Source organism: Mixophyes fleayi, chromosome 5 (genome assembly GCF_038048845.1).
Source record: "Mixophyes fleayi isolate aMixFle1 chromosome 5, aMixFle1.hap1, whole genome shotgun sequence".
NCBI classification, from domain to species: Eukaryota; Metazoa; Chordata; class Amphibia; order Anura; family Limnodynastidae; genus Mixophyes; species Mixophyes fleayi.
The window spans coordinates 271,248,231-271,272,357 of record NC_134406.1 but is presented as its reverse complement, the minus strand read 5'-3'; the positions used below and the strand labels follow the sequence as shown (position 1 = coordinate 271,272,357).

The window sequence follows — 24,127 nt, the reverse complement described above, 5'->3', positions numbered from 1 at the left end:
CGTCATCAGTATTTTAAAGGAAAAATAAATGCAGGTAGCTCAGTCACCCCCCAGGTAGCCCACTAGCCAGCCCCTGAGTGTCAATCAGCTTCTCCAGCAATATATATCTGTACAATTGCATGGATAATAGATAATAAAGATACAGCCTTATCGCCAGAGAGAGACGTATATTTGTGATCTCAATGTATAGCTGTGAATGTTGTTGGTAGTTGTGTTATATCATTTTTTGTGTTTGTGATGTGAAATGCTGTGATCAGTTCTATGGTTCATATAAATACAGGGAAATGTCAGATATATCCTCACAAAAAGCAGATGTGTATCTGGAATCCTTAATGCGGCCCCCCCACACAGCCGCTGCACCCCAGCCCACGTATCCACTGCACCACCTGCGTGTTTTGCCTGAGGAGACACATTCCTGCAACCGGCAAGAATGTTATGAAGTGCGCTGAGCATGAAATATGTCCAGAGAGTAAACCTGCTGCTCATCTGCTCACCGGCCGGTTACCACCTGACTTCACATTAACTCTTCTATTTGCCTCTGAGGGTTTTTGTACAACATGCAGAAGTGGCAGAGGTCCAAGTATACAGAACAAAGATCAATACTGAGAATTTACGTCAGCATATAGAACAAGAGAAGTAGTACTGAGCAGTTGTCTGTACACACAGAGCATGGTCATATGCTGAGAGTGATATCCAGTAAATAGCAAGAGCAATTGTTCATACAAACAGAGCATGATCAAATGCTGAGAGTGATATCCAGCAATTAGCATGAGAACTGGTACTGAGCAGTTGTCTACACATGCAGAGCTTGGTCATATACTGAGAGCGATATCCAGCATATAGAACAAGAGAAGTGGCACTCAGCAGTTGTTTAATAACCTGCACAACTTTAATAGCCACATCTCATTCCCACCCCCAGGACTTCTCCCATGCTGCTCCCCACCTAGGGAACTCCCTGCCTCGCCCAACCAGACTCTCCCCAACCTCCAAGTGCTTTCTCACCTCTTCTTTATTGCCTATCACACCCTACCCCCATGTTTTATGTCTGCACCTTGTTTGGCTACCTCCAGTGTACCTGTTATGTTTTTATGTTTATTTGTGTGAATGTTTTTATTTTTTGTTTAACTAGTACATGCAGAATTTGTACTGGTATATTTGTACTTGTACAATTTGTATTTGTTATGTTTATCTGTTATTATTTGTATGCCGACTGGCGCTGTAGAATTTGTGGCACCTTACAAATAAGCAATGACGATGAGTTCTCTGTAACCACAGAACATATAGAAGAGAAGTGATACTGGGCAGTTATCCATCTCTGCAGAACATTGCTCACTTTCCACTCTCCGTCACAAGATACATATTGATGTTTTCCACAGCTTTATCCTACACGCTTAATAACCAGGAAACTTTTTATATAACTTAATCTTCAGCTCAGAAATGAAGTCTGTTCCTGCAAATAAATTCATACTGATAATTCATTTCTGAATGTCCGTGTTTACTTGCACCACTCCTTCAAATACTGAGCATAATGGGTCTGATTCATGTCCCAACGCATCTTGCACGTAAGTTGCGTTTTTAAAATGAGCACAGAACTGGCCACATTCACATCCAAGTATATCTCTGGGTATAAGTACTCTGCCTAAACAGTACTTGGTATTCATAGACACACAGAGCAGATTGCAGTATGTGTAAGTACAATAGACGCTCACATAAGGATGCATAACATTTTTGTTTGATCATAAAATAAAAATAACTCTTAACAGTATAATAATTTATATGAATATTTTCAAATATTATTATTATTTTTTTTTAAAAGTGTCATTACATAAAGACGATTTCAATGCGTACTGCACATACAATGCGTTTTAATTATATATCTTAGTTGCATACGCTTATTCCACACTATCAGTCGATATTACACCTGCCCTGTAGCTGCTGCAAATAATACAGCTGAAAACATGGGTACTTATGGCAAACACAGGCGTTAAATCGTCTGCATCTGTGTCGGAGCGCCCTTACTGTACGCGGCCTACGTTAGTCCATTCATTCCCTCCCCCCTGTTCCGCCTCTCAAGTCGCAGATAGCCGTAAGTGTCAGTTGCGTGTGGACCTAAATTGCACAAAGTTACGATCTTTTTCGTAATGTCCCTTTCTGGCCATGCACGGAGCTATTTCACGCAAGATACGCTACGCGAACGGACATACGTTCGAACAGGAATCAGGCCCAATGAGTATAGAGCTGTACTTTGACGTCACAATGTAATTAGGAATCCTTGGTTCATTTGATTTTATGAATCTAACTGGGAACTAATGTTCCCAAATTCTCATTATCTAATCCAGAACAAACTGTCACCAGTGTTCTGCAGCTGCGTCCCTGCTTGCGATGGTTACTGTAAGCAGAGCAACGTTCTGCATATCTCTAGAGATTTTAATGGAAGATCCACATTAAATACTATCATTATAACATTATGTCCATCTATGGGTATCTCATCACTAAGAAGCTTCCACTCACGTTTAGAGGATATATGAGTATCCTCAATGTCATTGCTGAAACTGTAGCCCCCAAGCGATCCTTATTTTTGTGGATTTCACTGTTTATAACATACTGCGCATCCCCTGTGTCTACTCCCCCCATGTACCCCTCTGACACGTATAGTCCTCAAGACAAGTGACATTTGGAGACTAGAAGAATTGTTGACCGGAAATGAGTTTATTCCCATGAGTCGCGATTGCTAAAAATTGATGTAGGATGGGATGAAATTGCGATCCAGAAATAAGTACAACACCCCCATGAATACTCATCCCTGGACTAAACAACATTTCAGATTTATTCATTGAAAATCTGTTTAGAATCCTCTGATGCTTATTATAGAATCCTTCACTTATTTCCCATGCTGAGAATAACCATAGTAATTATCTGCCAGAATCTTTCTTTCTGTAATAACGACTATAGAAATACTGACTGTTTTTTCATGTAGCACGCAAATATCAACTTTAAATGTCAGTGTACAAATAAGCTTTCAAGTATTTGTGTGCTACATGAAAAAACAGGCAGTATTTAACTTATGTGCAAAACAGAAAACTAATCTGCACCCCTTGTATTGTAACATGGTTTTGTCCAGGAGACTGAAATAAGAAGTTTCTCAAGTTAAGATCCTTAATGAATCAGGCCCATAGTTATTAATGAAAGGAGATTTAAAAAAAGTATTTTCCCCCCCATGAAATACGTTTATTAGGATGTTATTAATGTCTACTATATATAAAATACATTTTTACATTTGCTCTTGATTGCAAACACATGTTCTAGCTGTACACACAGCCGTCATCAATATCACTCGGCACTTACCCGTGGCCTGTAGCTGGTGCAAATGATACAGCTAAAACCACCTTAGAGATGCCCAAACCTTGAATCAGACGCTGCTGAGTGCGCACCAGCTTGGCGCGTCCTTACTGTACACTGACTACGTGCATACGCCCAGTCCCTTCCCCGTTTCGTCCTGCTGTAGGAAGTGTAATTTACACGTGAACATGAACTGTGTTCTTTGACGTATATTTCGGTTTTGCACATGCGTGGAGTGAAAAAACACAAAGCACTAACATTAAAACATTATATAACATTTTAACACAGTGTAAGACTATAAAAGGCATTAATGTGGAGGGCACCATTAGAATCAGTTTTATCTAATGTCCATGTGATATTTAGCTCATCACAAGCAACTAGATACATAGGACCCTGTTGTTAAGACTGATCTGGTCAATTTGGTGCATACATTTGTGGCCAAATGGAATATACATCTACCAAGTAGTCACTCTCCCTAAATATGGGCACCTTAAAATGACCCGATATGAATAGGCATTTTGTGATCCTCAGATTCCTCACAATATATATATGTAAAAATTCCCATATCATCAGAAGTTAAAATGTTTGATATTATATGTAACATACGTGTTATATGTAACTTATCACCTATCTCACGGCAGTTTCCTTCTATATGGTTACTTAGGAAGTCTGTTATGCATATGTTTTTTCTGTGATTATAACTTTATTGCAGGTAAGTTAGGGCGGCTTGTCACCCCATTGCCTGAGTCAAAGGGCGAGCTCTCACCGCAGACCCAAACATCAATAGCGCTTTACTGGATCAGGTTCCGGGAATGTTCCAAGGGGGACACCAGTAACTGTTATATGTGGAAGACAGGATTGATTACGAAGGGTTTATCCGACAACCCTGTTATGTTTTGATAATTTACTGAAACTTTCAATGTACAGTATACTTGTGGTTGTTCCATATCTAATATATAAATGCTTAGTGGCGTCTGTGTGTGTGTGGAAAAAAAAACCAAGTTGCAGCGCCACCTGCTGGGCAGAGTTATACACTGACCTACTAAATTCTTAGTGTGTGTGGGGAAAAAAATTCAAAAAGGGCTGAAATTTGGTAGGGCTCAAACTCATTTTCGTGAGGTAATTTTACCTCATGAACACACATGCGTAGAGGCATGCGTTAGTGTGTGTGTGTGTGTGTGTGTGTGTGTGTGTGGGAAAAACTATTTTCTCAGAAAAGGCTCATCCAATTGACCTGAAATTTGGTATACTGACATTATTTGACAAAAAAATTAGAATAGTCAAGTCAGTTAACTTCCATCATCCCCCCTTTCCCCCGTGGGAGGGGTAGTAAAGGCTAAATTTACGAGTTGAGGGGTCAAACTCATTTTCGTGAGGTAATTTTACCTCATGAACACACATTAAAAAGAGTGCTTGCATCGGGAAGTAACGATCTTCCCCTGGGGAGGCCTGGGCTAGGCCCAAATGCATGACAAGAACCTTTTTAAGACCTTAAGTATCTTGATTTGACTAGAATGCATGAGTATCATGCACGGGTTAACTTGTATTTTATATAAAGCATCTGGCATTGTATGACACGCTCCTTGGAAGACTAAGTGGCACAGAACGAACCTCATGGTAACACACACAGATAAGTGCGGGTTCTGCTATTCATATTGCATTATCTGCATGGTCATGAATAAGAGTTATTGTAGAGGAATCCTGGATGATGCCACAGTGGGAGGAGAGATGAGACGCTTTATAACACCCCCTCTCCCAGGAATCACACAGAACGTCACACAGAGTGTTCTGGAATAAGAGAAGAGCGCTAGTCTCCAGCTAACGCGTTTCACAGACTCTTTTCACGCCACACATGGACGGATGACAAATAAATGGTCCGTTCTGAAGACATTCACTTAGTAGTGATATATTGTAAACCTTCATCTATGCATAAGACACCCCTAACCTCAGGTCACTGAGGACAGAAGGATGCGTTTAATGTCTATATATACTGCATAAGGCTTCCTACTGCTGCTATGTTCTCAAGACATCTGCTAAAGCCTCTTGATATTCATATTAAATTTATTTATATAAGTCCTGTAAGTTCCTTACCAGTATTGGTCCAATTACTGGAACGATCCAGGCGGCCGATAGCTCCCATCCATGTTGGGTGTCTGTGTATAGTGTCTTGTGTGTAAGATACACTTTAACTTTGTGCTCAGTGACGCGACTGGTCCTGCGGGCTCCTTTCATTATCTGGGGCCTGGGAACGATCCTTTGTGCCAATGTCAGAATTTCATAATGAAGTAATTAATAGAAACACTGTCTCCTTTCCTTGTGGTTAGGGTTCTCAGGCTATTAGTCCTTGGAATAAGTTCCAGATGATCCGCAATGACCCCCCCCCCCCCCCACCCCCCGAGCAGTTACGGCTGTTGTGTTCGTGCAGAACAATGAATGATTTCTGGGAGATTGAGAGACTGCAGAGTCACGGCCCACGTACAGTAAGTGGTTCATGTTCCATTACAATGACTTAGATACAATAAATACACTTAGTGCGGCTCTGCTAAATACGTTTCTCATACGTATCTTAATGAATAAAGAAGGGTGTTTCTTCCACAGTTCCATTTTCAGATTTCTAACAAATTGTATAATTAATTCTGTGTTGTTTCATGACATTTAAGAGAACAATGAAAATTTCCATATTTGGCAACTTTTTTTCCCTCCCCTTCGGGAGAGCGCAGGGGGTAGGTGGAGTGCAGAGGGGGGTGGGGGGAGTTTGACGCAGCAAATTGCAGCATTTTTTTTTCGTCCCCATGATTCAATGAGGCAATCACAGAATTTTATTGCTGGGGGGGTCATAATGACAACATGCAAGGCGAACCGCATCATGGGTGCCCCCATGCCGCCCACTTCACTAAGTAGTGGGCAAGATGCAGGAGACTGGCCTGCTCTCCCGGGAGTCCAGGAGACCTACCTGGAATTCTGCAGAGTAGTCTACTATGGTATTCTCGTATATGAAACAGAAGTTGCTTGCTAAAATCTAGTGAGTATTTTTTCTTCCATTCAGGGGCACCCGGATGTGGTGGGGGCAGGGGAGGGATGGCAAATTTTATCTAGGAGCGCAAGATTCGACTCAGCAGCCTATTAGAAACATTTTAAAGGATGAAAAATGCGGTTTGCCCATTGACCCAGCCAAAAGTAGCCCAATGTGGGACCGGTCCGGGGGACAGATATTCCCCTGCCCCTGGTGGGGGAGAGATCAAGGTACATCAAAGATCATAGTACCAGGCCCAGGCCCTGGTGGCTCTGAGCTGTCTGCAGTGGGAGGAGCTATCCTGGGGTAATTAAAGGGGCCACGTACTATTCGGCATGTAGCCTGTGACTCTCTGGAACCACTACTAGTCCCAGCATGCCCTGCAAGCTTTTGACATTTTAAAAGTTCCTTTTCTTTCTATGGATGTTTATATGTGTCCATTAATGTAGCAGTCATTGCAGTGCTACTCTGTCACTTACCACGCAGGACCTATTGTTAATATATATATATATATATATATATATATATATATATATATATATATACACTGTATATGTCTTCAGTGCATAATTATTAACTAGTAACATTATTTTGTTGTAATATTGAATGTTATTATTATAATTTAAGATTTAGTTATTTTCTGTTCACAGCGTATTCACGAACGAACGTTCCCTCTTTCCTGCATTTCATGGTATTAAGACCATATTAACTTTTCTTAAACCTGATAAACACTGCACTTTGATGACCTCCACCCTCATGTTTACTTACTTATCCACCTTTACTTGTAACATTTATGTTTTTTATGTATTTAACATATCAGTAAGCTCTGGAGGTGCTCGGTACTGAATCCTCTGGTTTATTCAATGACCTGCCTGAGCCAGCGGAGAACAGACCAGATTGGATACATATGTGTGTCGTTCGGGGGTACAGTAACTCTTAGCTGTGGTATGTTCTATACACGTCTAATCAGAAGCCTGCATGTGTACCATGTGTCTGGTACCGTAAGAGAGTCTATAGAGAATAACTAGTTAGTACTGTGATGCTGGCTGCAGAGGGAATATAATATATCACATTATAGCACATACGTTTACAGTATTGGGGGTCAGATATCTCTTCTGAAACCCATAAGATATGTGAAAGGTGTTGTGAGATTTTACACTTCACCTTCTCATCTTCTACTGACAAATCTGTGTGTTCTTGATAACCCATAGTTGCCAACCTTTGAGGATTGGCCTCTGGGAGTCTCGATGTGGATTTGGTCATCAGGGGGGCGGGGCTTCGCGAGTCGCGTCATTTTGACCCTGTCCCCTGTAATGTGATTACCGCGTCATTTTACCATGGGGTGGGGCGGACCAAAATGATGTGATTCCCAGAGAATCGCGTAACGGAGGCTTGAAATCTGTGGGCAGATGCGGGAGAATTGCCAACTCTCCCGGGAGTCCCGGGAGACCTACCTGGAATTCGTGAGTCTCCTGGACATTCCAGAAGAGTTGGCAAGTATGTGATAACCAGCTCCCACTTATAATTTACTTTTATTACTCATGTTTAACTAGTGAACATTCACTGCTTATACAGATATTATTAGCAGGACTTTATCATATGTGTATTATATGTCTAATAGAAGTCAGTAGAGCAGAGGGGTGGGCACCAGGAGACGGTGCTAGGGGTCCACACAAGACAGGTGGGAGAGTGGACTTCATATCATATCGGAGAACATCAGATGGAAGAGGGGGGCAAATTTAAAAAGAAAATTATAAATTGTAACGAGGTCTGTACAATGTGACTAACAATGGAGCTGGCAATGGGAATGTGCCAACAGGGTTGAAGCCTAAAATGGTGCAGGGGGACTTCATTACAATCCCTAATTATACCTGCGGTCACTTGGCTGCTAGTGAGGTTAATAGGATATTAATGACAGCTCCAAAACTGGATAATGTCAGATACTGGCTGGTGATAATACAATCTAGGTTTCAATCGTAGATGTTTGGGATGGAAATAACATTTTTCCAAAGTAGTATCTTTAATAGAACCTTCAAATATTAACCCTTCTATTTCCCCTAATGCTTAGTCTGGGTACATACTATAGACATTTTACATGATTTATCCTCAGATCTGTGATCTTCATCTGTCATAACCATCAGCTGAAAAGATGGTGACTCTGCGCACTGCATAGAGATCTATGGATGATATCGTTGAATGAGATTTTAAGTCCAGTTTATAAATCAAATGAAAAGATACCATGTGCTTTGGAACTAATGCGATAACGAGCCGAACGGTCGTTTATAATGTGATTGGCCCGATATTTGGCTGAAAACACTGCAGTGTGTACGCAGCCTTACACCCAGCCTCCAACAGAACCTGCAGGTATTAATCCTTCCATTAACAGTAACCCCTACACTCAGCTTCCAGGTATTAACCCTTCTATTTATAAAGGGAACAGTTATAATGTATGATCTGGCTCTTTGTGATGTGTTAGATTTCAGATTTTGATTTATTCATTATTCTCTTAAAGCCAGAGAAGCAAAAAAAACATTCCACAATCACAATGCGCCAGCATTCCTGGAGAATCATTCTGTAGGCACTGAGGGTCTCATTCTGTTGTTATACTACCCGTCCTTGTATACCCTGCTGGGACTTGTAGTCCCACAAGAGCAAGCTGCCTGAGCCTGCTGTAGAGTTAATGTTAGTACTAGTAATAAAGTGGCAGCCTTGGCAGATATTCCATCTCTTTGTGTTTATGTTACATTGTAAGTATACAAATGTAACAAATATTTATTCTGGCTGATACATTGTAAGCCTGCTCACCATCTGTAGACATTGTGGCCGCAGAGTGCCCGTTCCATGGAATCTGTGCAGGGTGGAGGGTGAGGAGGGGGGGAATGATTGGAGCAGATTGTATTCACAAAGCAGAGAGGGAGAATCCGGGCTTCAGTCCCTGTGCTAGGACTGCCACTATACAGGCAGGCTAGGGACCCCAGGCAGGCGCAGGTACCCCAGTAATTTGTACCTGTCACCCCCCCTTCCCCCCCGCCCCCTCTCTCGGCGCCTCTGCCTGTGATGAGTTATATACTCATTTATTAATAAATGACCTTCAGTGTTACTGGTTTGTCCCGTGTATAGAATGGATGTTACATACCTTTCACAGGGGCAAACACAGGATTTGTAGAGGGGAGTTTCCACACCACGCCACCAGTGGGCGTGGCCAGCATGCATGGGGGCGTGGCTATAATATTAGACAGTGCTTGACTGCTATCCAGCTCTTCCTATCCCTATAATATACACGGCCAATGCTGCATGCACCGTGTGAAGCGGGGGCAGGGACGAGCCACCTCAATTATACAGCATCACAGGCTTGGAGGGGGTTTCCGGGCACTAGGAAACCCCCTCGGTTTGCCTATGTCTCATCAGTTACAGATGCAAAATGAGGGCAAAATAAGCCCCATCCCCGATCTGTCCAAACCTTTCCCCGATCCGCCAAAAAGTCCGCTTTATGCCAAATCCCCACCCACTTCTGTGTAAGCCCCACCCCTTTTGAGGTGACTAATCTGGAAAGTTGGGAGATATGATGTTATAATCGCACGAGCTGAGTGTACAGCTGCCCTGTCTCCACTGTGTAAAATATAACAAGTCATTAAAATAATAACAGATGAATATGAATAATAGATTAACAGTGGGTAGTACCATAAATGGCGTTCTGCAGACCTGTGTGTTGCAGAAAGGGTTAATGTGACCGATACTTTGCCGAGAGAAGACTTTTCATGGTCACAGGACTGGAAAACAAAGAGAGTCAAAGGATCAGATCCAGTCGTACCCCACCCATCGTGTCACTCCCCGGCTACTTGTGAAATCCCGGCTTCACTCAAATAAAACAGTTCAGTTCATGACATCTATTCAGATGTCGATAGCTCATAATTCTAGGATTCTATTGGATGAAAGGAAGTGAGATGGACGTCTGCGGGCAGCCCCATTGTGTAGGACAGGAAGAGATCCGTGTGTGCGGTACGCTCACTTCACACTGTACAATGGGCTGGAAATGTGAACATTCCGTCAGACTTTTGTTTTAGTCCTAGAGGTTGGGTCTGTTGTTTATTTAGCTTGTAATTAATGGCTACGACCTCTCGTCAGTGTGACACAAACAGAACTGTCCATGTGTTATCGCTGGACGAGGAGAATTAGATCAGGCCCAGACTGGAATCTGACAGTAGCAGAGACTATTAGCTGGATCAGTCTCCCAACCCTACATTTAATAAAACAGCGCATGTCGCAGCCACTGTACGCTCAGGGTATGGCCCACATTACATGGGTATTTGAGGATTAATGTGGGCTAGTGCGCTTTGCTTGTTGGGCCGCATCTTAGTTCTTAGCCAGCTCTGAACTAGGGATATTTTTAAATCGCATTTCCTAGCATCAATATATAATATGCCGCTCTAGAAAGTAGAATAGGCTTCTGGGTATTTTCATTATCCTTTACCAATACGTTGTTTAGAGTGTGACTGTGCTGATTCAGAATATCCGCTTACAGACAGCCTGTTTCATCCTTGTTTGGACTCCTCAGTGGAGGTCATGATGTTCAGGGCAGTGATTAAACCTCTATAGAGGACAAATAATCTGTCCTATATTCATGAGGCACTGACTTATATTCATGAGGCGCTAATTTATATTCATGACGTGCTGATTTATATGCATACGGAGGCTTAGAGCAAGGAGAACTACATGGAGGGGTAGGAGTAGGAGGCAGCAGAGGAAATGCACCTATGGGGCAGGAAATGTAGATCCAGCCTGACAGGTCCCTTTTATTTCCACAGTATAGTTATCTCTGGTGTTGAAACATTTCAAGCTCAGGTTTCACATAAAAAGGAGCTTGCAGCCAATGACTATAACACTAAATAATTAGTAATGTCTGTAAGAAGCCAGTCCTATAGCACATGGTGGCCTATGTCCCGGGATGTCAGGGGCACTCCTTAATTAAGGTGAGGCCTCCTGAGTCCTCAGAGAACAGGTAGTTCTCCTGCAAGGTCATTTAAATGCCTGCGTGGTGGGCCGTGACATGGCGTGATCAAGGGGAACGTGTAAGATGACCCAAATTGCACCTTCAAACCCTCATTGGTTTGGGATGTGATGACGAGATCATCAGACACCATGCTCAGTCCACATGGTTACACTGATGGCTTCACTAACTCACGCCCTCCTCTTCTTTTCCTATATCCACTGCGTATCTCCTAGAAGTGATGTATGTAGGCACCATTAATATACCTTAGTAATTAGTCTTAAACAGTGTAACACAGAACCGAGTTAAAAAGAGAACAAAAAGGAGTTGCAATCTGCTGCTCGTATGTTCTTCTGTGTTGGATGAATAACTACCAAAGTGACAACATTTACCAAACAAGTTGTGCAGAAAGGAGCTCAAACCCACAGCAACCAATCATTCTGTTTTTTACACTGTGCTTTACAAATGACAGACTGAATCTGATTGGTTGACTTAAAATAAAAAAGAGAGCCTGCATTTTTAACATTGTTTCCAGTAAAAGGCTCTAAACCGGACAGGATATAATTCATTTGCAGACACGCCTCAGCTCTGTGCATGTAAATCTTTCTATACTTCACAGCTGACAACATTTTAATATCATTTCCAATTTGGTCAATTTGGTGCTGAACAAGTTATATGCATACAGTCCAGGCAGCCATACGAAGACTACAATTCCCATCATGCCTTTTGACCTCGGATACAGTGTCATTTGTTAGCATGTTTTATGTCCTGTTTAATAAAAATCAATTTCCCTGAACTCCATCAAGTAAGGATTGCTAATGAGAATTGCACCTAGTATGCAAAATAAGAGGAGTACTGTGTAGATGGTCAGATGATTTTATATATATATATATATATATATTTATATATATATATATATATATATATATATATATATATATATATATAATGACTTTCTAAATGTAAAATTATGGGTGACTCAGTGCAGTTCTCTGTAAGGTGACTTTGGTTCAGTATTAGTATTTCAAATAATTCCTCATTCTATTCTCAATGAAGGTCGAACAAGCCCAGCGGCCGTGTGTGACTATCTCCTGATTGTGCTGGCGGGCCGGGCTCTCGTGTCTTGTGAAGCCAGTACAGTCTGTCATATGGTCAGAGCTGCCGGCAACAGCATCAGATGTACAAATGTCTTGTATCTGGAGATATATATATATATAATTGTGAGAGCAGGCGCCTGTCCCCTGACAATCTCATATATTACATACAACACATAGGGCTGGTTAAAACTTGATATGAAGTTTTTGCTACAGATTCAGCTTTATAAAATAAAAGTTGTCCATATGACCTGCTCCATCCTCATATTTTCTTATAGTAAACTGGAAGCCACAGACTGATAGTTATATAGTGGAAGGAGCAGGGTCCCCCAGCAGCACAGAGTATATCAGGAGATGAGTGATGTGTTAGTGAGGACAGGGCTGCATGTGACAGGGGCAGTGACATGATGTGAAGAGGGGAATGGAGACAGCAGGAAGTCACAGACTTAGAGTTATATAGTGGAAGGAGCAGGGTCCCCAGCAGCACAGATTATATCAGGAGATGAGTGATGTGTTAGTGAGGACAGGGCTGCATGTGACAGGGGCAGTGACATGATGTGAGGAGGGGAATGAAGGAAGCAGGAAGTCACAGACTGAGAGTTATATAGTGGAAGGAGCAGGGTCCCCCAGAAGCACAGAGTATATCAGGAGATGAGTGATGTGTTAGTGAGGACAGGGCTGCATGTGACAGGGGCTGCATGTGGCAGAGACAGTGACGTGATGTGAAGAGGCCTAGACAACAGACTTAGGTCCTTACACTTTAGCAAGCCCAGTACCTGACTTGACAATGAAAATTACTCTGAGTTCCAATTATTATTATTATCTTTTATTTATAAGGCACCACAAAGGGTCCGCAACGCCGTCCATAGGGCAAGGGATAACTGTACAGGGTAACAATACATGGCATACAAGGTAGTACAAAAACAAAGTGGAATAAGTATGAATAATTACCAACTAAGCAGAGAATGGTGCACAGGGCAAAGAGGTAAATGTGAATTTCAGTGTACAGATAGAATGGGAAGGGAAGGATGAAGGTGGGGAGTGAGTGCGGGGTTGATCCTGAGCCCTGTAGTGAGGGCGCCACTTACAGGATCAGGGCAGAGATGGAGAAGCGGAAGCACGGGAGAAGAGGAGATTAGGCGATAGGGAAGGAATCAAGTGGCGAAATGGAGACAAGAGGCGGGGGCCGAAGGGAAAGGTAAACAAGAGGCAGAGGATACGAGGAAAGAGGGCCCTGCTCAAGGGAGCTTACAATCTAAAGGGTTAGGGGGAGACTAACAGGACACACAGAGTGGAAAGATGGGATGAAGGACGAGAACACTGGGGGGAGAGAATCACAGGAGTAAGTAGGATGGGGCGAGGTATAGTATGGTTAGTATAAAAGCATAAAGAAGAGGGAGGGAGAAGGGCATGGTTAGGTGGTAGAAGGGTAGGCTTACCTGAACAGACAGATAGGCTAGGGGAATGGGGGAGATCATTCCAGAGAAGTGACGCAGCACAGGAGAAGTCTTGAATGCCGGAATGTGAGGTGGTGACCAGATGGGAGCTGAGACAGCGGTCATTGGAAGACCGTAGAGGGCGAGAAGGAGTATGAGTGGAGATGAGGTTAGAGAGATGTGGAGCACAGGAGTTAAAGATGGATTTTTAGGTGAGTTTGAAGAGGATTCTGAGATGGAGAGGGAGCCAGAGTAGGGTTGACAGCGAGGATAGGCAGAAGAGGACTGGCGGGAGAGGTAATAAGTTGGACTACAGAATTTAGTATGGACAGAAAAGCGAGATGGGAACGGGGAGTCCAATGTGGAGCAGTTTGCAGTAATCAAGGTGGGAGTGGATGAGAGTTTTTGGTGGCCTCATAGAAGAGCAGGGGTCTGATCTGGGCTATATTGTGGAGATGGAAGCGGCAGGATTGGACAAGGGATTGAATGTGAGGGGTGAAGGAGAGGGAGAAGTCAAGGGTGACCCTCAGGCATCGAACTTGGGGTGCAGAGGAGACCATGGTAGAACCAATAGTGAAGGAGAGGGTGGTAGGGGGAAGTCATTTGAGGGGGGTTATGAGTTCAGATTTGGCTATATGACAGAGAGGCAGCTGGACACCTTTTTGAGGATGGAAGGGGAGAGCACAGGAGAACAGAGGTAGATTTGGGTGCCATCAGCATAGATGTGGTACTGGAGTCCAAAAGAGCTGATAAGATCACCCAGTGATGTGGTGTACAAAGGAAAGAGCAGAGGGCCAAGTATGAAGGAAAACGAAGAAGACAAGGAGAAGATCCGGAGACATCGCATTCCGAAGAGGTGGGGTAAGTATGTTTTTTCATCACAGAAACAGCAGTTTATCGGAACTGCTGTTCCTGAGTTGCGCTGTTCCTGAGTTGCGTTCTTCATAAATTTGAGAAATAGTTCAATCCAACCGAGAACAGTGTCAGAAAGGCCAATTCAGCGAAGGCTATGAGAGGGTATCGACTGTATCGAAGGCTGCAGAAAGGTCCAAGAGGATGAGAAGGGAATATATTATTCTAATGCTGTAATTATAATTTAACAAGTTACGAGAAAAACACTCCTTGATGAAAAACTAAATAAGTAGTGTTCACTTTTTTGGTAGATCTAATTATGAGAAAAGAGTTTCGTTGTCATGGATACAGTTTTGCTCTCATTTTAATCTCAATTGGCTATTGGGTGCTCAGTATGGATCAGTGCAGAATCACTGTTTCTTAATCCCACACTGCCCTTCAGTCTTCCCCTCTTGTATCACTGGTTGTGGTTACCAGCTCACCAGTTGCCATAAAACTTTGGCATAAACAGCCTTAGATTCCATCCATCACATAACGGCAGGCAGGAAGACCACTCCCAAGACTAAGCAGCAATACAGTGCAGACTGGCTATTATTTCCAGTGTCTTCATGACAATGGGATCTAAGTCACTGTTATGTTTATATAAGTGAGCAGACAGTACTGGATTTAAATAGCACTAGTTATTAAATTGTCCACTTGTGAAACACGATGGTAAGACAATGGGACAGGTTATCTCCAAGGTAGAAAGGAGTCACATTGTTATATGTGTTATGTCCATTATATTGGGTCATATACGAAGAGGCCACAAGCATCCGAACAGCGAGTAACCATGATATTCGTTATGTAATTGTGATTGGGGTCTGTTTTTTTTTAAAACATTCCATGAAAAGGGATTGTAATACTGGTCCAAAAATATATTTTACCTCCAGCTGTTATTTGTCATAAAGATTTCCACAGATTGTATTTCTCACTGTTAAGAGAAAACATGAACATAAGGGAGAATGGAAAATGGGAAGAGTGAGGAACTTTCAAGGCCCAATGGAGTGGGATAGGGTTGCAGGAGTGTGCCTACAGGGCACTAGGAAAGGATGATTGCATGTGTCCTAGTGGGCATCTGTAGAAATGCATGAGTCTTAGCATCAGGGAATGGCATCAGTCCTAGAGGACATCGGGAAAATGCATGGGTCCAAGAGGGCATTGGGGAAATGCATGGGTCCAAGAGGGCATTGGGGAAATGCATGGGTCCAAGAGGGCATTGGGGAAATGCATGGGTCCAAGAGGGCATTGGGGAAATGTATGGTTCCAAGAGGGCATTGGGGAAATGTATGGTTCCAAGAGGGCATCTGTTGCAATGCATGAGTCTTAGCATCAGGGAATGGCATCAGTCCTAGAGGGCATTGGGGAAATGCATGGGTCAAAGAGGGCATTGGGGAAATGCATGGGTCCAAGAGGGCATTGGGGAAATGCATGGGTCCAAGAGGGCATTGGGGAAATGTATGGTTCCAAGAGGGCATCTGTTGCAATGCATGAGTCTTAGCATCAGGGAATGGCATCAGTCCTAGAGGGCATTGGGGAAATGCATGGGTCCAAGAGGGCATTGGGGAAATGCATGGGTCCAAGAGGGCATTGGGGAAATGCATGGGTCCAAAAGGGCATTGGGAAAATGTATGGTTCCAAGAGGGCATTGGGGAAATGCATGGTTCCAAGAGGGCATCTGTTGCAATGCATGAGTCTTAGCATCAGGGAAATGCACAGTCTTTGAGGGCATTGGGAAAAGTTTAAGAGGGCATCAGGGACCTGCATCAGTCCTAGAGGGCATTGGGGAAATGCATGAGTCCTAGAGGGCATTGGGGAAATGCATGGGTCCTAGAGGGCATTGGGGAAATGCATGGGTCCTAGAGGGCATTGGGGAGATGCATGGGTCCTAGAGGGCATTGGGGAAATGCATGGGTCCTAGAGGGCATTGGGGAAATGCATGAGTCCTAGAGGGCATTGGGGAAATGCATGGGTCCTAGAGGGCATTGGGGAAATGCATGGGTCCTAGAGGGCATTGGGGAAATGCATGGGTTCTAGAGGGCATTGGGGGAATGCATGGGTCTTAGAGCGGATTGGGAAAATACATGGATCTTGGATGGCATCAGGGAAATGCATGGGGTTTAGAGAGCATTGGGGAAGTGCATGGACCTTATAGGGTAAGGGGGCATGTGTGGGCCTTACTGAGCACTGAGGGAAGTAAAAGTTTTTCCTGACACAGCAGTGGTGGAAAATGAAATTTTGCATAACAGCAACAACAACAACTGAAATGCACCCACCTCCCGTCCCTTACATAAATTAACTTAAACATTTGTATTCGTGTACACTTCAAGGCCGGAGCTTCCTGCTGCCACTCAGGCTTTTGCAGTGACAAAAAATTTAAAAATTTCAAATGAATTTCACTATATTTTACTGTCCACCAGATGCTACTGCCTCAATTTACCTCACTGCAGACAGGGTCACCATATTTGTGAAGACAAAAAAAAGAGGACAAATCACATCAACATTTGTGCTACACCATATGCCCCTCCTCTTTTAGTAACGTGAAGCCTCCAGGACACTCTGGTGCGGAGATGACTTGGCTCCTGTGTATGGCGACAGGCCAGAGGAAAGTCAGATTGAAGAGTAGATAGCTAAAAATAAACTGAAACAAAACATAGAGTTCTGGAGCAACGGACTAGAGATAAAAGTTGTTTTTAAAAGAAATATATAATCAGGAAATGATAATAAACAGCCACAAGTTCTCCTTAACAGCTCGATAAAGATAAAAACACCCGTTCCGGTTCCGATTTCACGTCCTGACATCCCAATAAATGGATTAAAAACAGAGCAGTGTTTTTAAAATGGATAAAAACAGAGCAGTATTTTTCTCTGCAACAGTGAAGGCCATTAGCTGAGAATCATCTGAATCCAATCTTCACTGCTAATTATATTCATCCCTTGACTATAAAAGGGAAAAACGTGGAAAAAAGCAAAATCTATGGAAACTACAGACAGACGCTTTGAACACAGTTCTCTCCAGCAGCCCCAAACCTTACGGTCATTATTCATCTGGGCATTTTCTTCTCCTTAGCTTCCCTGTGTATATAAACTTTGTTATTTAATTTTCTTACCATTAACCAGAGATTCTTGACTTGTGTGTCATCACCAAAAGGATGAATCGCGAGGCCGCCTGGGGTGGCCACGATTAAAATAACATTTCTTCCTACATAAGCGTGTTTTAGCCCTGAGAGGGTTATTCATCAATAGACAACAGTGACTTTCTATTGCAGCAATAGCAAATCTGTTATTGCTGCAATTTAGCAATAAAAAATCAGCTGGACAATACTCGGCTCCCTCTGCGCCAGTAGCCAGGAATGGTAGGACATAATGTACCACTTTGCTGCGCCAGCCTCTGGTGAGGTGTGCATTCATGACCCCACTAGCTGCTCCGCACTTACACAGTGGAACTTGGGTTTTCAGTTCCACTAAGTGACCAAAAAAAGTTTAAAAATAGATACAAAATCAGGATGTCCCGTCAAAATGGGGATCATTAGGAGGTATGCTGACCACGCATGCTCAGAAGAGGCTCCCAATTTGCACCTTTGCAGAATGTGGGTGGTGGACACATAGTCGGGCTGCGACCCTTAATCTCTGGGTCCCTAGCAGGAGGCTAGTGTGTCATCCCTGGGACATGCTGGTGGGATGATATCCTGAGCAGACAGATATAATTATGTGATGCCAACTGCTTTCTCCATTTCTTTAAGCACTAAATGCTGTGGCCATTGTGAATCTTGACAGTTGTGAGATTTAGGCGGAGACTGAAACGTGTCTGCGAGACCAGAGAAGGGTTACACAGATTCATGGGTATATTGCATAAGTTCTGCAATATTTCTATATTATTTCCCAGAAATAGAACAATTATTTGTCCAATTACTGAATGGAAATGTCCGTTGTGTGTCTCTTCCAGTCTGTTTCATTTAGCTCATCACATTGATTTATTAGTTACATCTCATAGAACTTCCTAAATTTCAGCACCAGTAAAGGAGTATATTTAAACCCTTTATCCGACAAAGCAAAAACAAACACCGACTCATGTACGAACTGAGAAAATGGGGGGCTGCAATGCTTCTTTATTTGAGCGAGTGCCGCCTACTTGTTCCCCGTTTTTGTAAATGCTCCAATAATATTAATCATGCTGCTACGTTTACTGTTCCTGGTGGATACCCCGGAAAGTGCACGTAATGGAAACAGTGAAATCCTCTCCAGTTATTCTAGAAACTCCCTTACTGCATCAATTTCTTCCAGAAATGTCATGTCTGCGCCTGCTAATGGCATCGGGAAACTGTCGCCGGCGAAGCCAGCAAAACATACTGCCTTCACATATCGTCACAATACTTCTTAGACAATATCTCCCGTTCCCCATACATACTTGCTGCTGGCGCGGTCAACAAGATGACTATATTACCTCTCTGTATCTAACCACAGGATCAGTACATAGAAATAACTAGACCGCATTGTACAATATCGAGGCAGGCCGAAAGTGATATTTGTAAAGTCACCCCCTAACCAAACGATGATTGACCCTCGCACCATATATCATCATCATCATCATCACCATTTATTTATATAGCGCCATTAATTCCTCAGCTCTGTACAGAGAACTCACTCACATCAGTCCCTGCCCCATTGGGGCTTACAGTCTAAATTCCCTAACATACACACAGACACAGACAGACACACAGAATAGGGACAATTTGTTAGCAGCCAATTAACCTACTAGTATGTTTTTGGAGTGTGGGAGGAAACCGGAGCACCTGGAGGAAATCCACGCAAAAACGGGGAGAACATACAAACTCCTCACAGATAAGGCCATGGTCGGGAATTGAACTCATGACTCCAATGCTGTAAGGCAGAAGTGCTAACCACTGAGCCACCGTGCTGCCCACCTTTATTCAGGTCACTGGAGGGCAACACAGATTATTAGGAACTCTCACTGAGCGATTAGTTTATATTAGTTTACTAAACTCTCCATAGATCTGCAGAACTTGCCCTGTTCTTATATATATTGATACATTCTGTAGAGCATCTTGTACTTTGAAACCCCAAATAACTATAAAAGTGGACTCATTTGGACCCCAACATCTCCAGTGTATGGGCATTCCTTCACTGCAAATAATTTAGTACTGCCAACCCATTCAAACACATTATTTTCTAGTAACTCACAAGACAATCATTTATTTAGCAGGCGAACTATCCGTTAAATTTTAAGGAAAATTAAACTTCAACAACAAAATGTCTTTTCTGAAAATTTAGAATAAAAGAGACCGAATTTGCCCTATTTATCCATGGAACTGGTGGCATGACCAGAACGTTGCGGTCTGTGATTGATCTATTTATAAATTAGGTTGTTTCTAAGAAAAAGCTGAATTCCTCAGTGAAGGAATGTGTCTAAAGCAGAGATTGTGTAACAGCAACTCCGTGTGGTTCTATAAATGCAGATTATTAATGTATCTCGACTGATGATTAGAGGATAATAATGGTACATACTCAGAAATTTCCAGCCACGGTGCTCCGTCCAGATGCTCTCTCCAGAAATTTAAGCTCTATCCCTGGATTTACCAATCTCCAACACGCTGAGTAATATCCATCGCAAGATCCCAAAACTGACTGTACTCTGATTTTTCTTCCGAGTTCCCTGTAAGAATGAAAACTTTTTTTGGACGAGGGCTCCCTTGTAGGGTGAGGGAAGTCTGAGTCACTACTTTTATCCTTCCCATTGCTGAATCAGATCTTCTGTCGTACAATCCCCCGGCTTCTTCAAAGGAGGCACAAGACTTCCCACTAAAGAACGATTTCTCATCAGGGTTTTTTTTATAACAGCTGTGGTAAAAAAAGTGAGACCAGTGTAGAACGAAAGATGTTTAGTTAGCAGATATTTAACCTTTGTGAAGGAAAAGCGTATTGCGCTGCCAACAGAAAATTCCTTCCGACCAAGGATCTCCTGGCACAGGGCAGACCCGGATTAAGCTGCCACGATGCACCATCTATAGCAATAACTTTATTCAACCTAAGTGATCTATCCCCTTTCTGTGAGTTGCTTAGTTTGGAACAAATAACTCTGGATGGACCAGAAGACCACAGATCATAAACAGAATTATGGGGGAATATGTCCAAACTTTAAGGAGGTCTTTTGTTCACCTCTTTTCAGAAAATATATATTATATTTTGCATAAAGAACATTATTTGTCTATATTACCACTCATTAACATTAATAGAAGCTGCCGTATCGATTGCTCAGTTGATGTGAAATGAAATACAGACTCTAATGGAACAATAAAATAATGTCGTATTGTCCTAACATATGGAATAGATGCTCATTTTGACAAGCAATAGTTTTTAAATAAAACAGGAGTACCCTTGATTATTTCAGTTAAAATAAGTATACAAAACATATACCGGTTTTAAATTGTGTTTTAATAGAAGGTATTTTATAGACATTAAAAATATGTAATCACCATTAATATAAAAAACTAAAGTGTGTTTTTAGGGTCTCTAATAAATAATTCCTAGGAATGGAAGACTGACCGGTTCTGATGCCAGTTTGGTCAGATCGAGATGTTCGGAGTTTGTGGGGAAATATCGGATAAAAGAGCCCCCAGTTAGTGCAGTTGGTTCATGAACTTACACTTTTAGAACCAGAACAATGAACATCCAGGGGGTAAATGTATCAAGCTGAGAGTTTTCCGGCGGGTTTGAAAAGTGGAGATGTTGCCTATAGCAACCAATCAGATTCTAACTATCATTTTGTAGAATGTACTAAATAAATGATAGCTAGAATCTGATTGGTTTTTCAAACCCGCCGGAAAACTCTCAGCTTGATGCATTTACCCCCCAGAATGATTTGTGATGGTCATCCAGGGCATACTTGAAAGGCGACTCTCAATGTATTTATTCCTGGTAAAATTACTTTATAAATAAATAGGCACTTATCAAAATTGTCCCTGGTTTTAAGGGGAAGTGCACAGGTGTAAAGATAGCGTTGCCGTCTGGGGTGTAACACCGTCTGGTGGGAGAAGTTGGGCGGAATTCTACAGTCCTTGCTGAGAGCTGATTAGGTGCTGGATTGTTCTTACTTTGTACCCACATGCAGAAATGATATTTTGCTTTGGAGGATATTATCTAAATGAGACAAAGGGTGGATATGACATATTTATGGATGAGTTCCCTGGTTTGCAGTTGGGTGCACAACCTTTTTATCTCCGCACAAATACTTGATTTTTCTGCCACCCCTGAGATGATGAATAATAGAGATAATGATGTTACAACACAGTGTAGACATTTTTACAAATCCAATTCTTCTGTGGAACAGTTCATTTGATGTTCCAAGAAATAGTAAATACTGTAAAACAATATTCAAATTGACTAATTTAAGACTCCTTAGATCCAAAGGTATTATGAGAGTATAAATATGAAGTTCCACAGCATAAAATGTCCTGTTTGTATTTGACTACTCTGACAATAATCAGAATTATCTCAGGTAGATGAAAGAGCTTCCAGTTACAAATTGCATCTTGATGATATATATGTGATTTATCAGTCTAATGAAATGTTATTGTATTGTTTATGAATTTATATAATAAATGGTTGTAAATTATCCACAGTTAACATATTAATTCATGGTTATAAATGTACTAGTGCATATTTTATTTTCTAATATTTATTTTAGAGGGTTGCAGACCTCTTGCACATAGTAATTAGTAACTACGGCCAGAAGGTAAAGTTTCTCCATAATTATATATATTTTTTTCTGTGGAATAGGCCTTTTGCAGAGGTGCAAAGTTCCAGTGATACAATCTTCATGTTCCAGTGATACAATCTTCATGTTCCACATTTCCTACTAATCCACGTAATGTCATCTGAGCTGTATTTGTAAGTTCGCGGTTCAGTAGTAGTCTATGAACATAGTGGGACACTGACAGTCATCATTTAGCACCTTCTAGTTATCCATTTTACACATGAATATGCTGTGTTTTATCACGATAAACATGTATGTTACACGTGTGATATAATACACAGTAAGAACATCAGAGACAAAAGGGGTGTTTGGAACCAGAATCGCTGTTCTGGTCTCACATTTGGATTACACCTCATTTCCTTTCTCTCCCTCTGCTGAGCGCCAGGTCATTGTCTCACTGTCCCTGATGCAGTTCCGGAGTTTCTCTGACCTTGTTTGACCTTTGCTGCAGGTCATAGCTTCAGGATATCCCTCAGTTAGAGCAGGTGATAAAATTACTGACCCAGTCAAACACATGAAACGTTATGGAAATCTATAATACATGGGCCTTTATAGGTACTGAAGCCCGGATCTGAGAATCCCTCACAACAATATAATGTACAGCTGTAAATAATATCAAATAATATCTGTATAAAGGTTAATTTCTCATGTCATTGCTTATAATTGGTTATTTCTAATGTCGTCAATTCAGTGTTAATTGGGGAGACTTGTGTATATTAAGGAATAATTCACTTCCTGCTGCATATTATTTCGGATGTTATAAGTCCCCTCAGAAACACCCTGTGATCTTGTACTCTATATGTAGTCAAGGAAGTCATTGGTTACTTATAAATAATAGGAGCCTGTACATTATTCCCATATATTCCTAGAGCGTCTCAGTATATAGAGTGTATATTGTATATTATGACGACATTGCAAAATCTTTAGTCGACAGTCCCCAAAAACACAGCGCAAACATTTGTCTACTTTATACGCTTGGCTTGTTCTTTCCACGTAACACTAACTTGACCCAGTAACGTAAAACACACATCCTGTCATGAGTACGCCCTTACGCCAATGGATTTACAGAACTTTCTTTTTCACATTAATCAATCATAATGTTATGGGCTCATTCTAGCAACTTTTGAATTTGCAAAATTAATACATCTATTAAAATATTAATGTAAGGCCACTCAAATGTTACCAAAATAACACTGTAACATAAATGCATTAAGAGATCAATAAGCTTTTATATATAGAATTGGGTAATTAGCATAGTAAACATTACAGATGAGCAACATTGTGGCCAAATTTTGTGCAGATCAAGTTTTGCAGCAGAACAGGCCATTTCAGAGAGGGATCCACTGATACAATCATCCAGTTACTCTGTTACTTCACTAATGCACGGAACGATTCACCAGAAAAGAGAGCTAAACACATTACAGAACAAAACGCATTACATAACGAGTCGAGATTAGCAATCTTTTTGAATTGTGGAATTTTCGCTTCATTTCAGGTTTCTCCTTCGGAGTTTGGCCCTAAGCATTTCGTGCGGAATTCCCCCTAGCATTTCTATTCCTCCCGGGAATTCTCTACAATTATACCCCAGCCACACCA

At 41.9% G+C, this 24,127-nt stretch overlaps 1 protein-coding gene across 2 annotated transcripts in view; it reads right to left on the bottom strand.

Moving 5' to 3' along the window:
* The window catches only part of GJC2 (gap junction protein gamma 2), a 79,175-nt gene that overhangs the window by 35,592 nt on the left and 19,456 nt on the right, over positions 1–24,127 (bottom strand). Inside the window, exon 1 of one of the 2 annotated variants that reach the window (XM_075214131.1) lies at positions 20,284–20,464. The exons of the other annotated variant lie outside the window; for it this stretch is intronic. The gene's annotated coding sequence lies outside the window, so the exon portion shown is untranslated. Of the gene's footprint in view, positions 1–20,283; positions 20,465–24,127 lie in introns of those variants that run through there. 2 annotated transcript variants of the gene reach the window in all.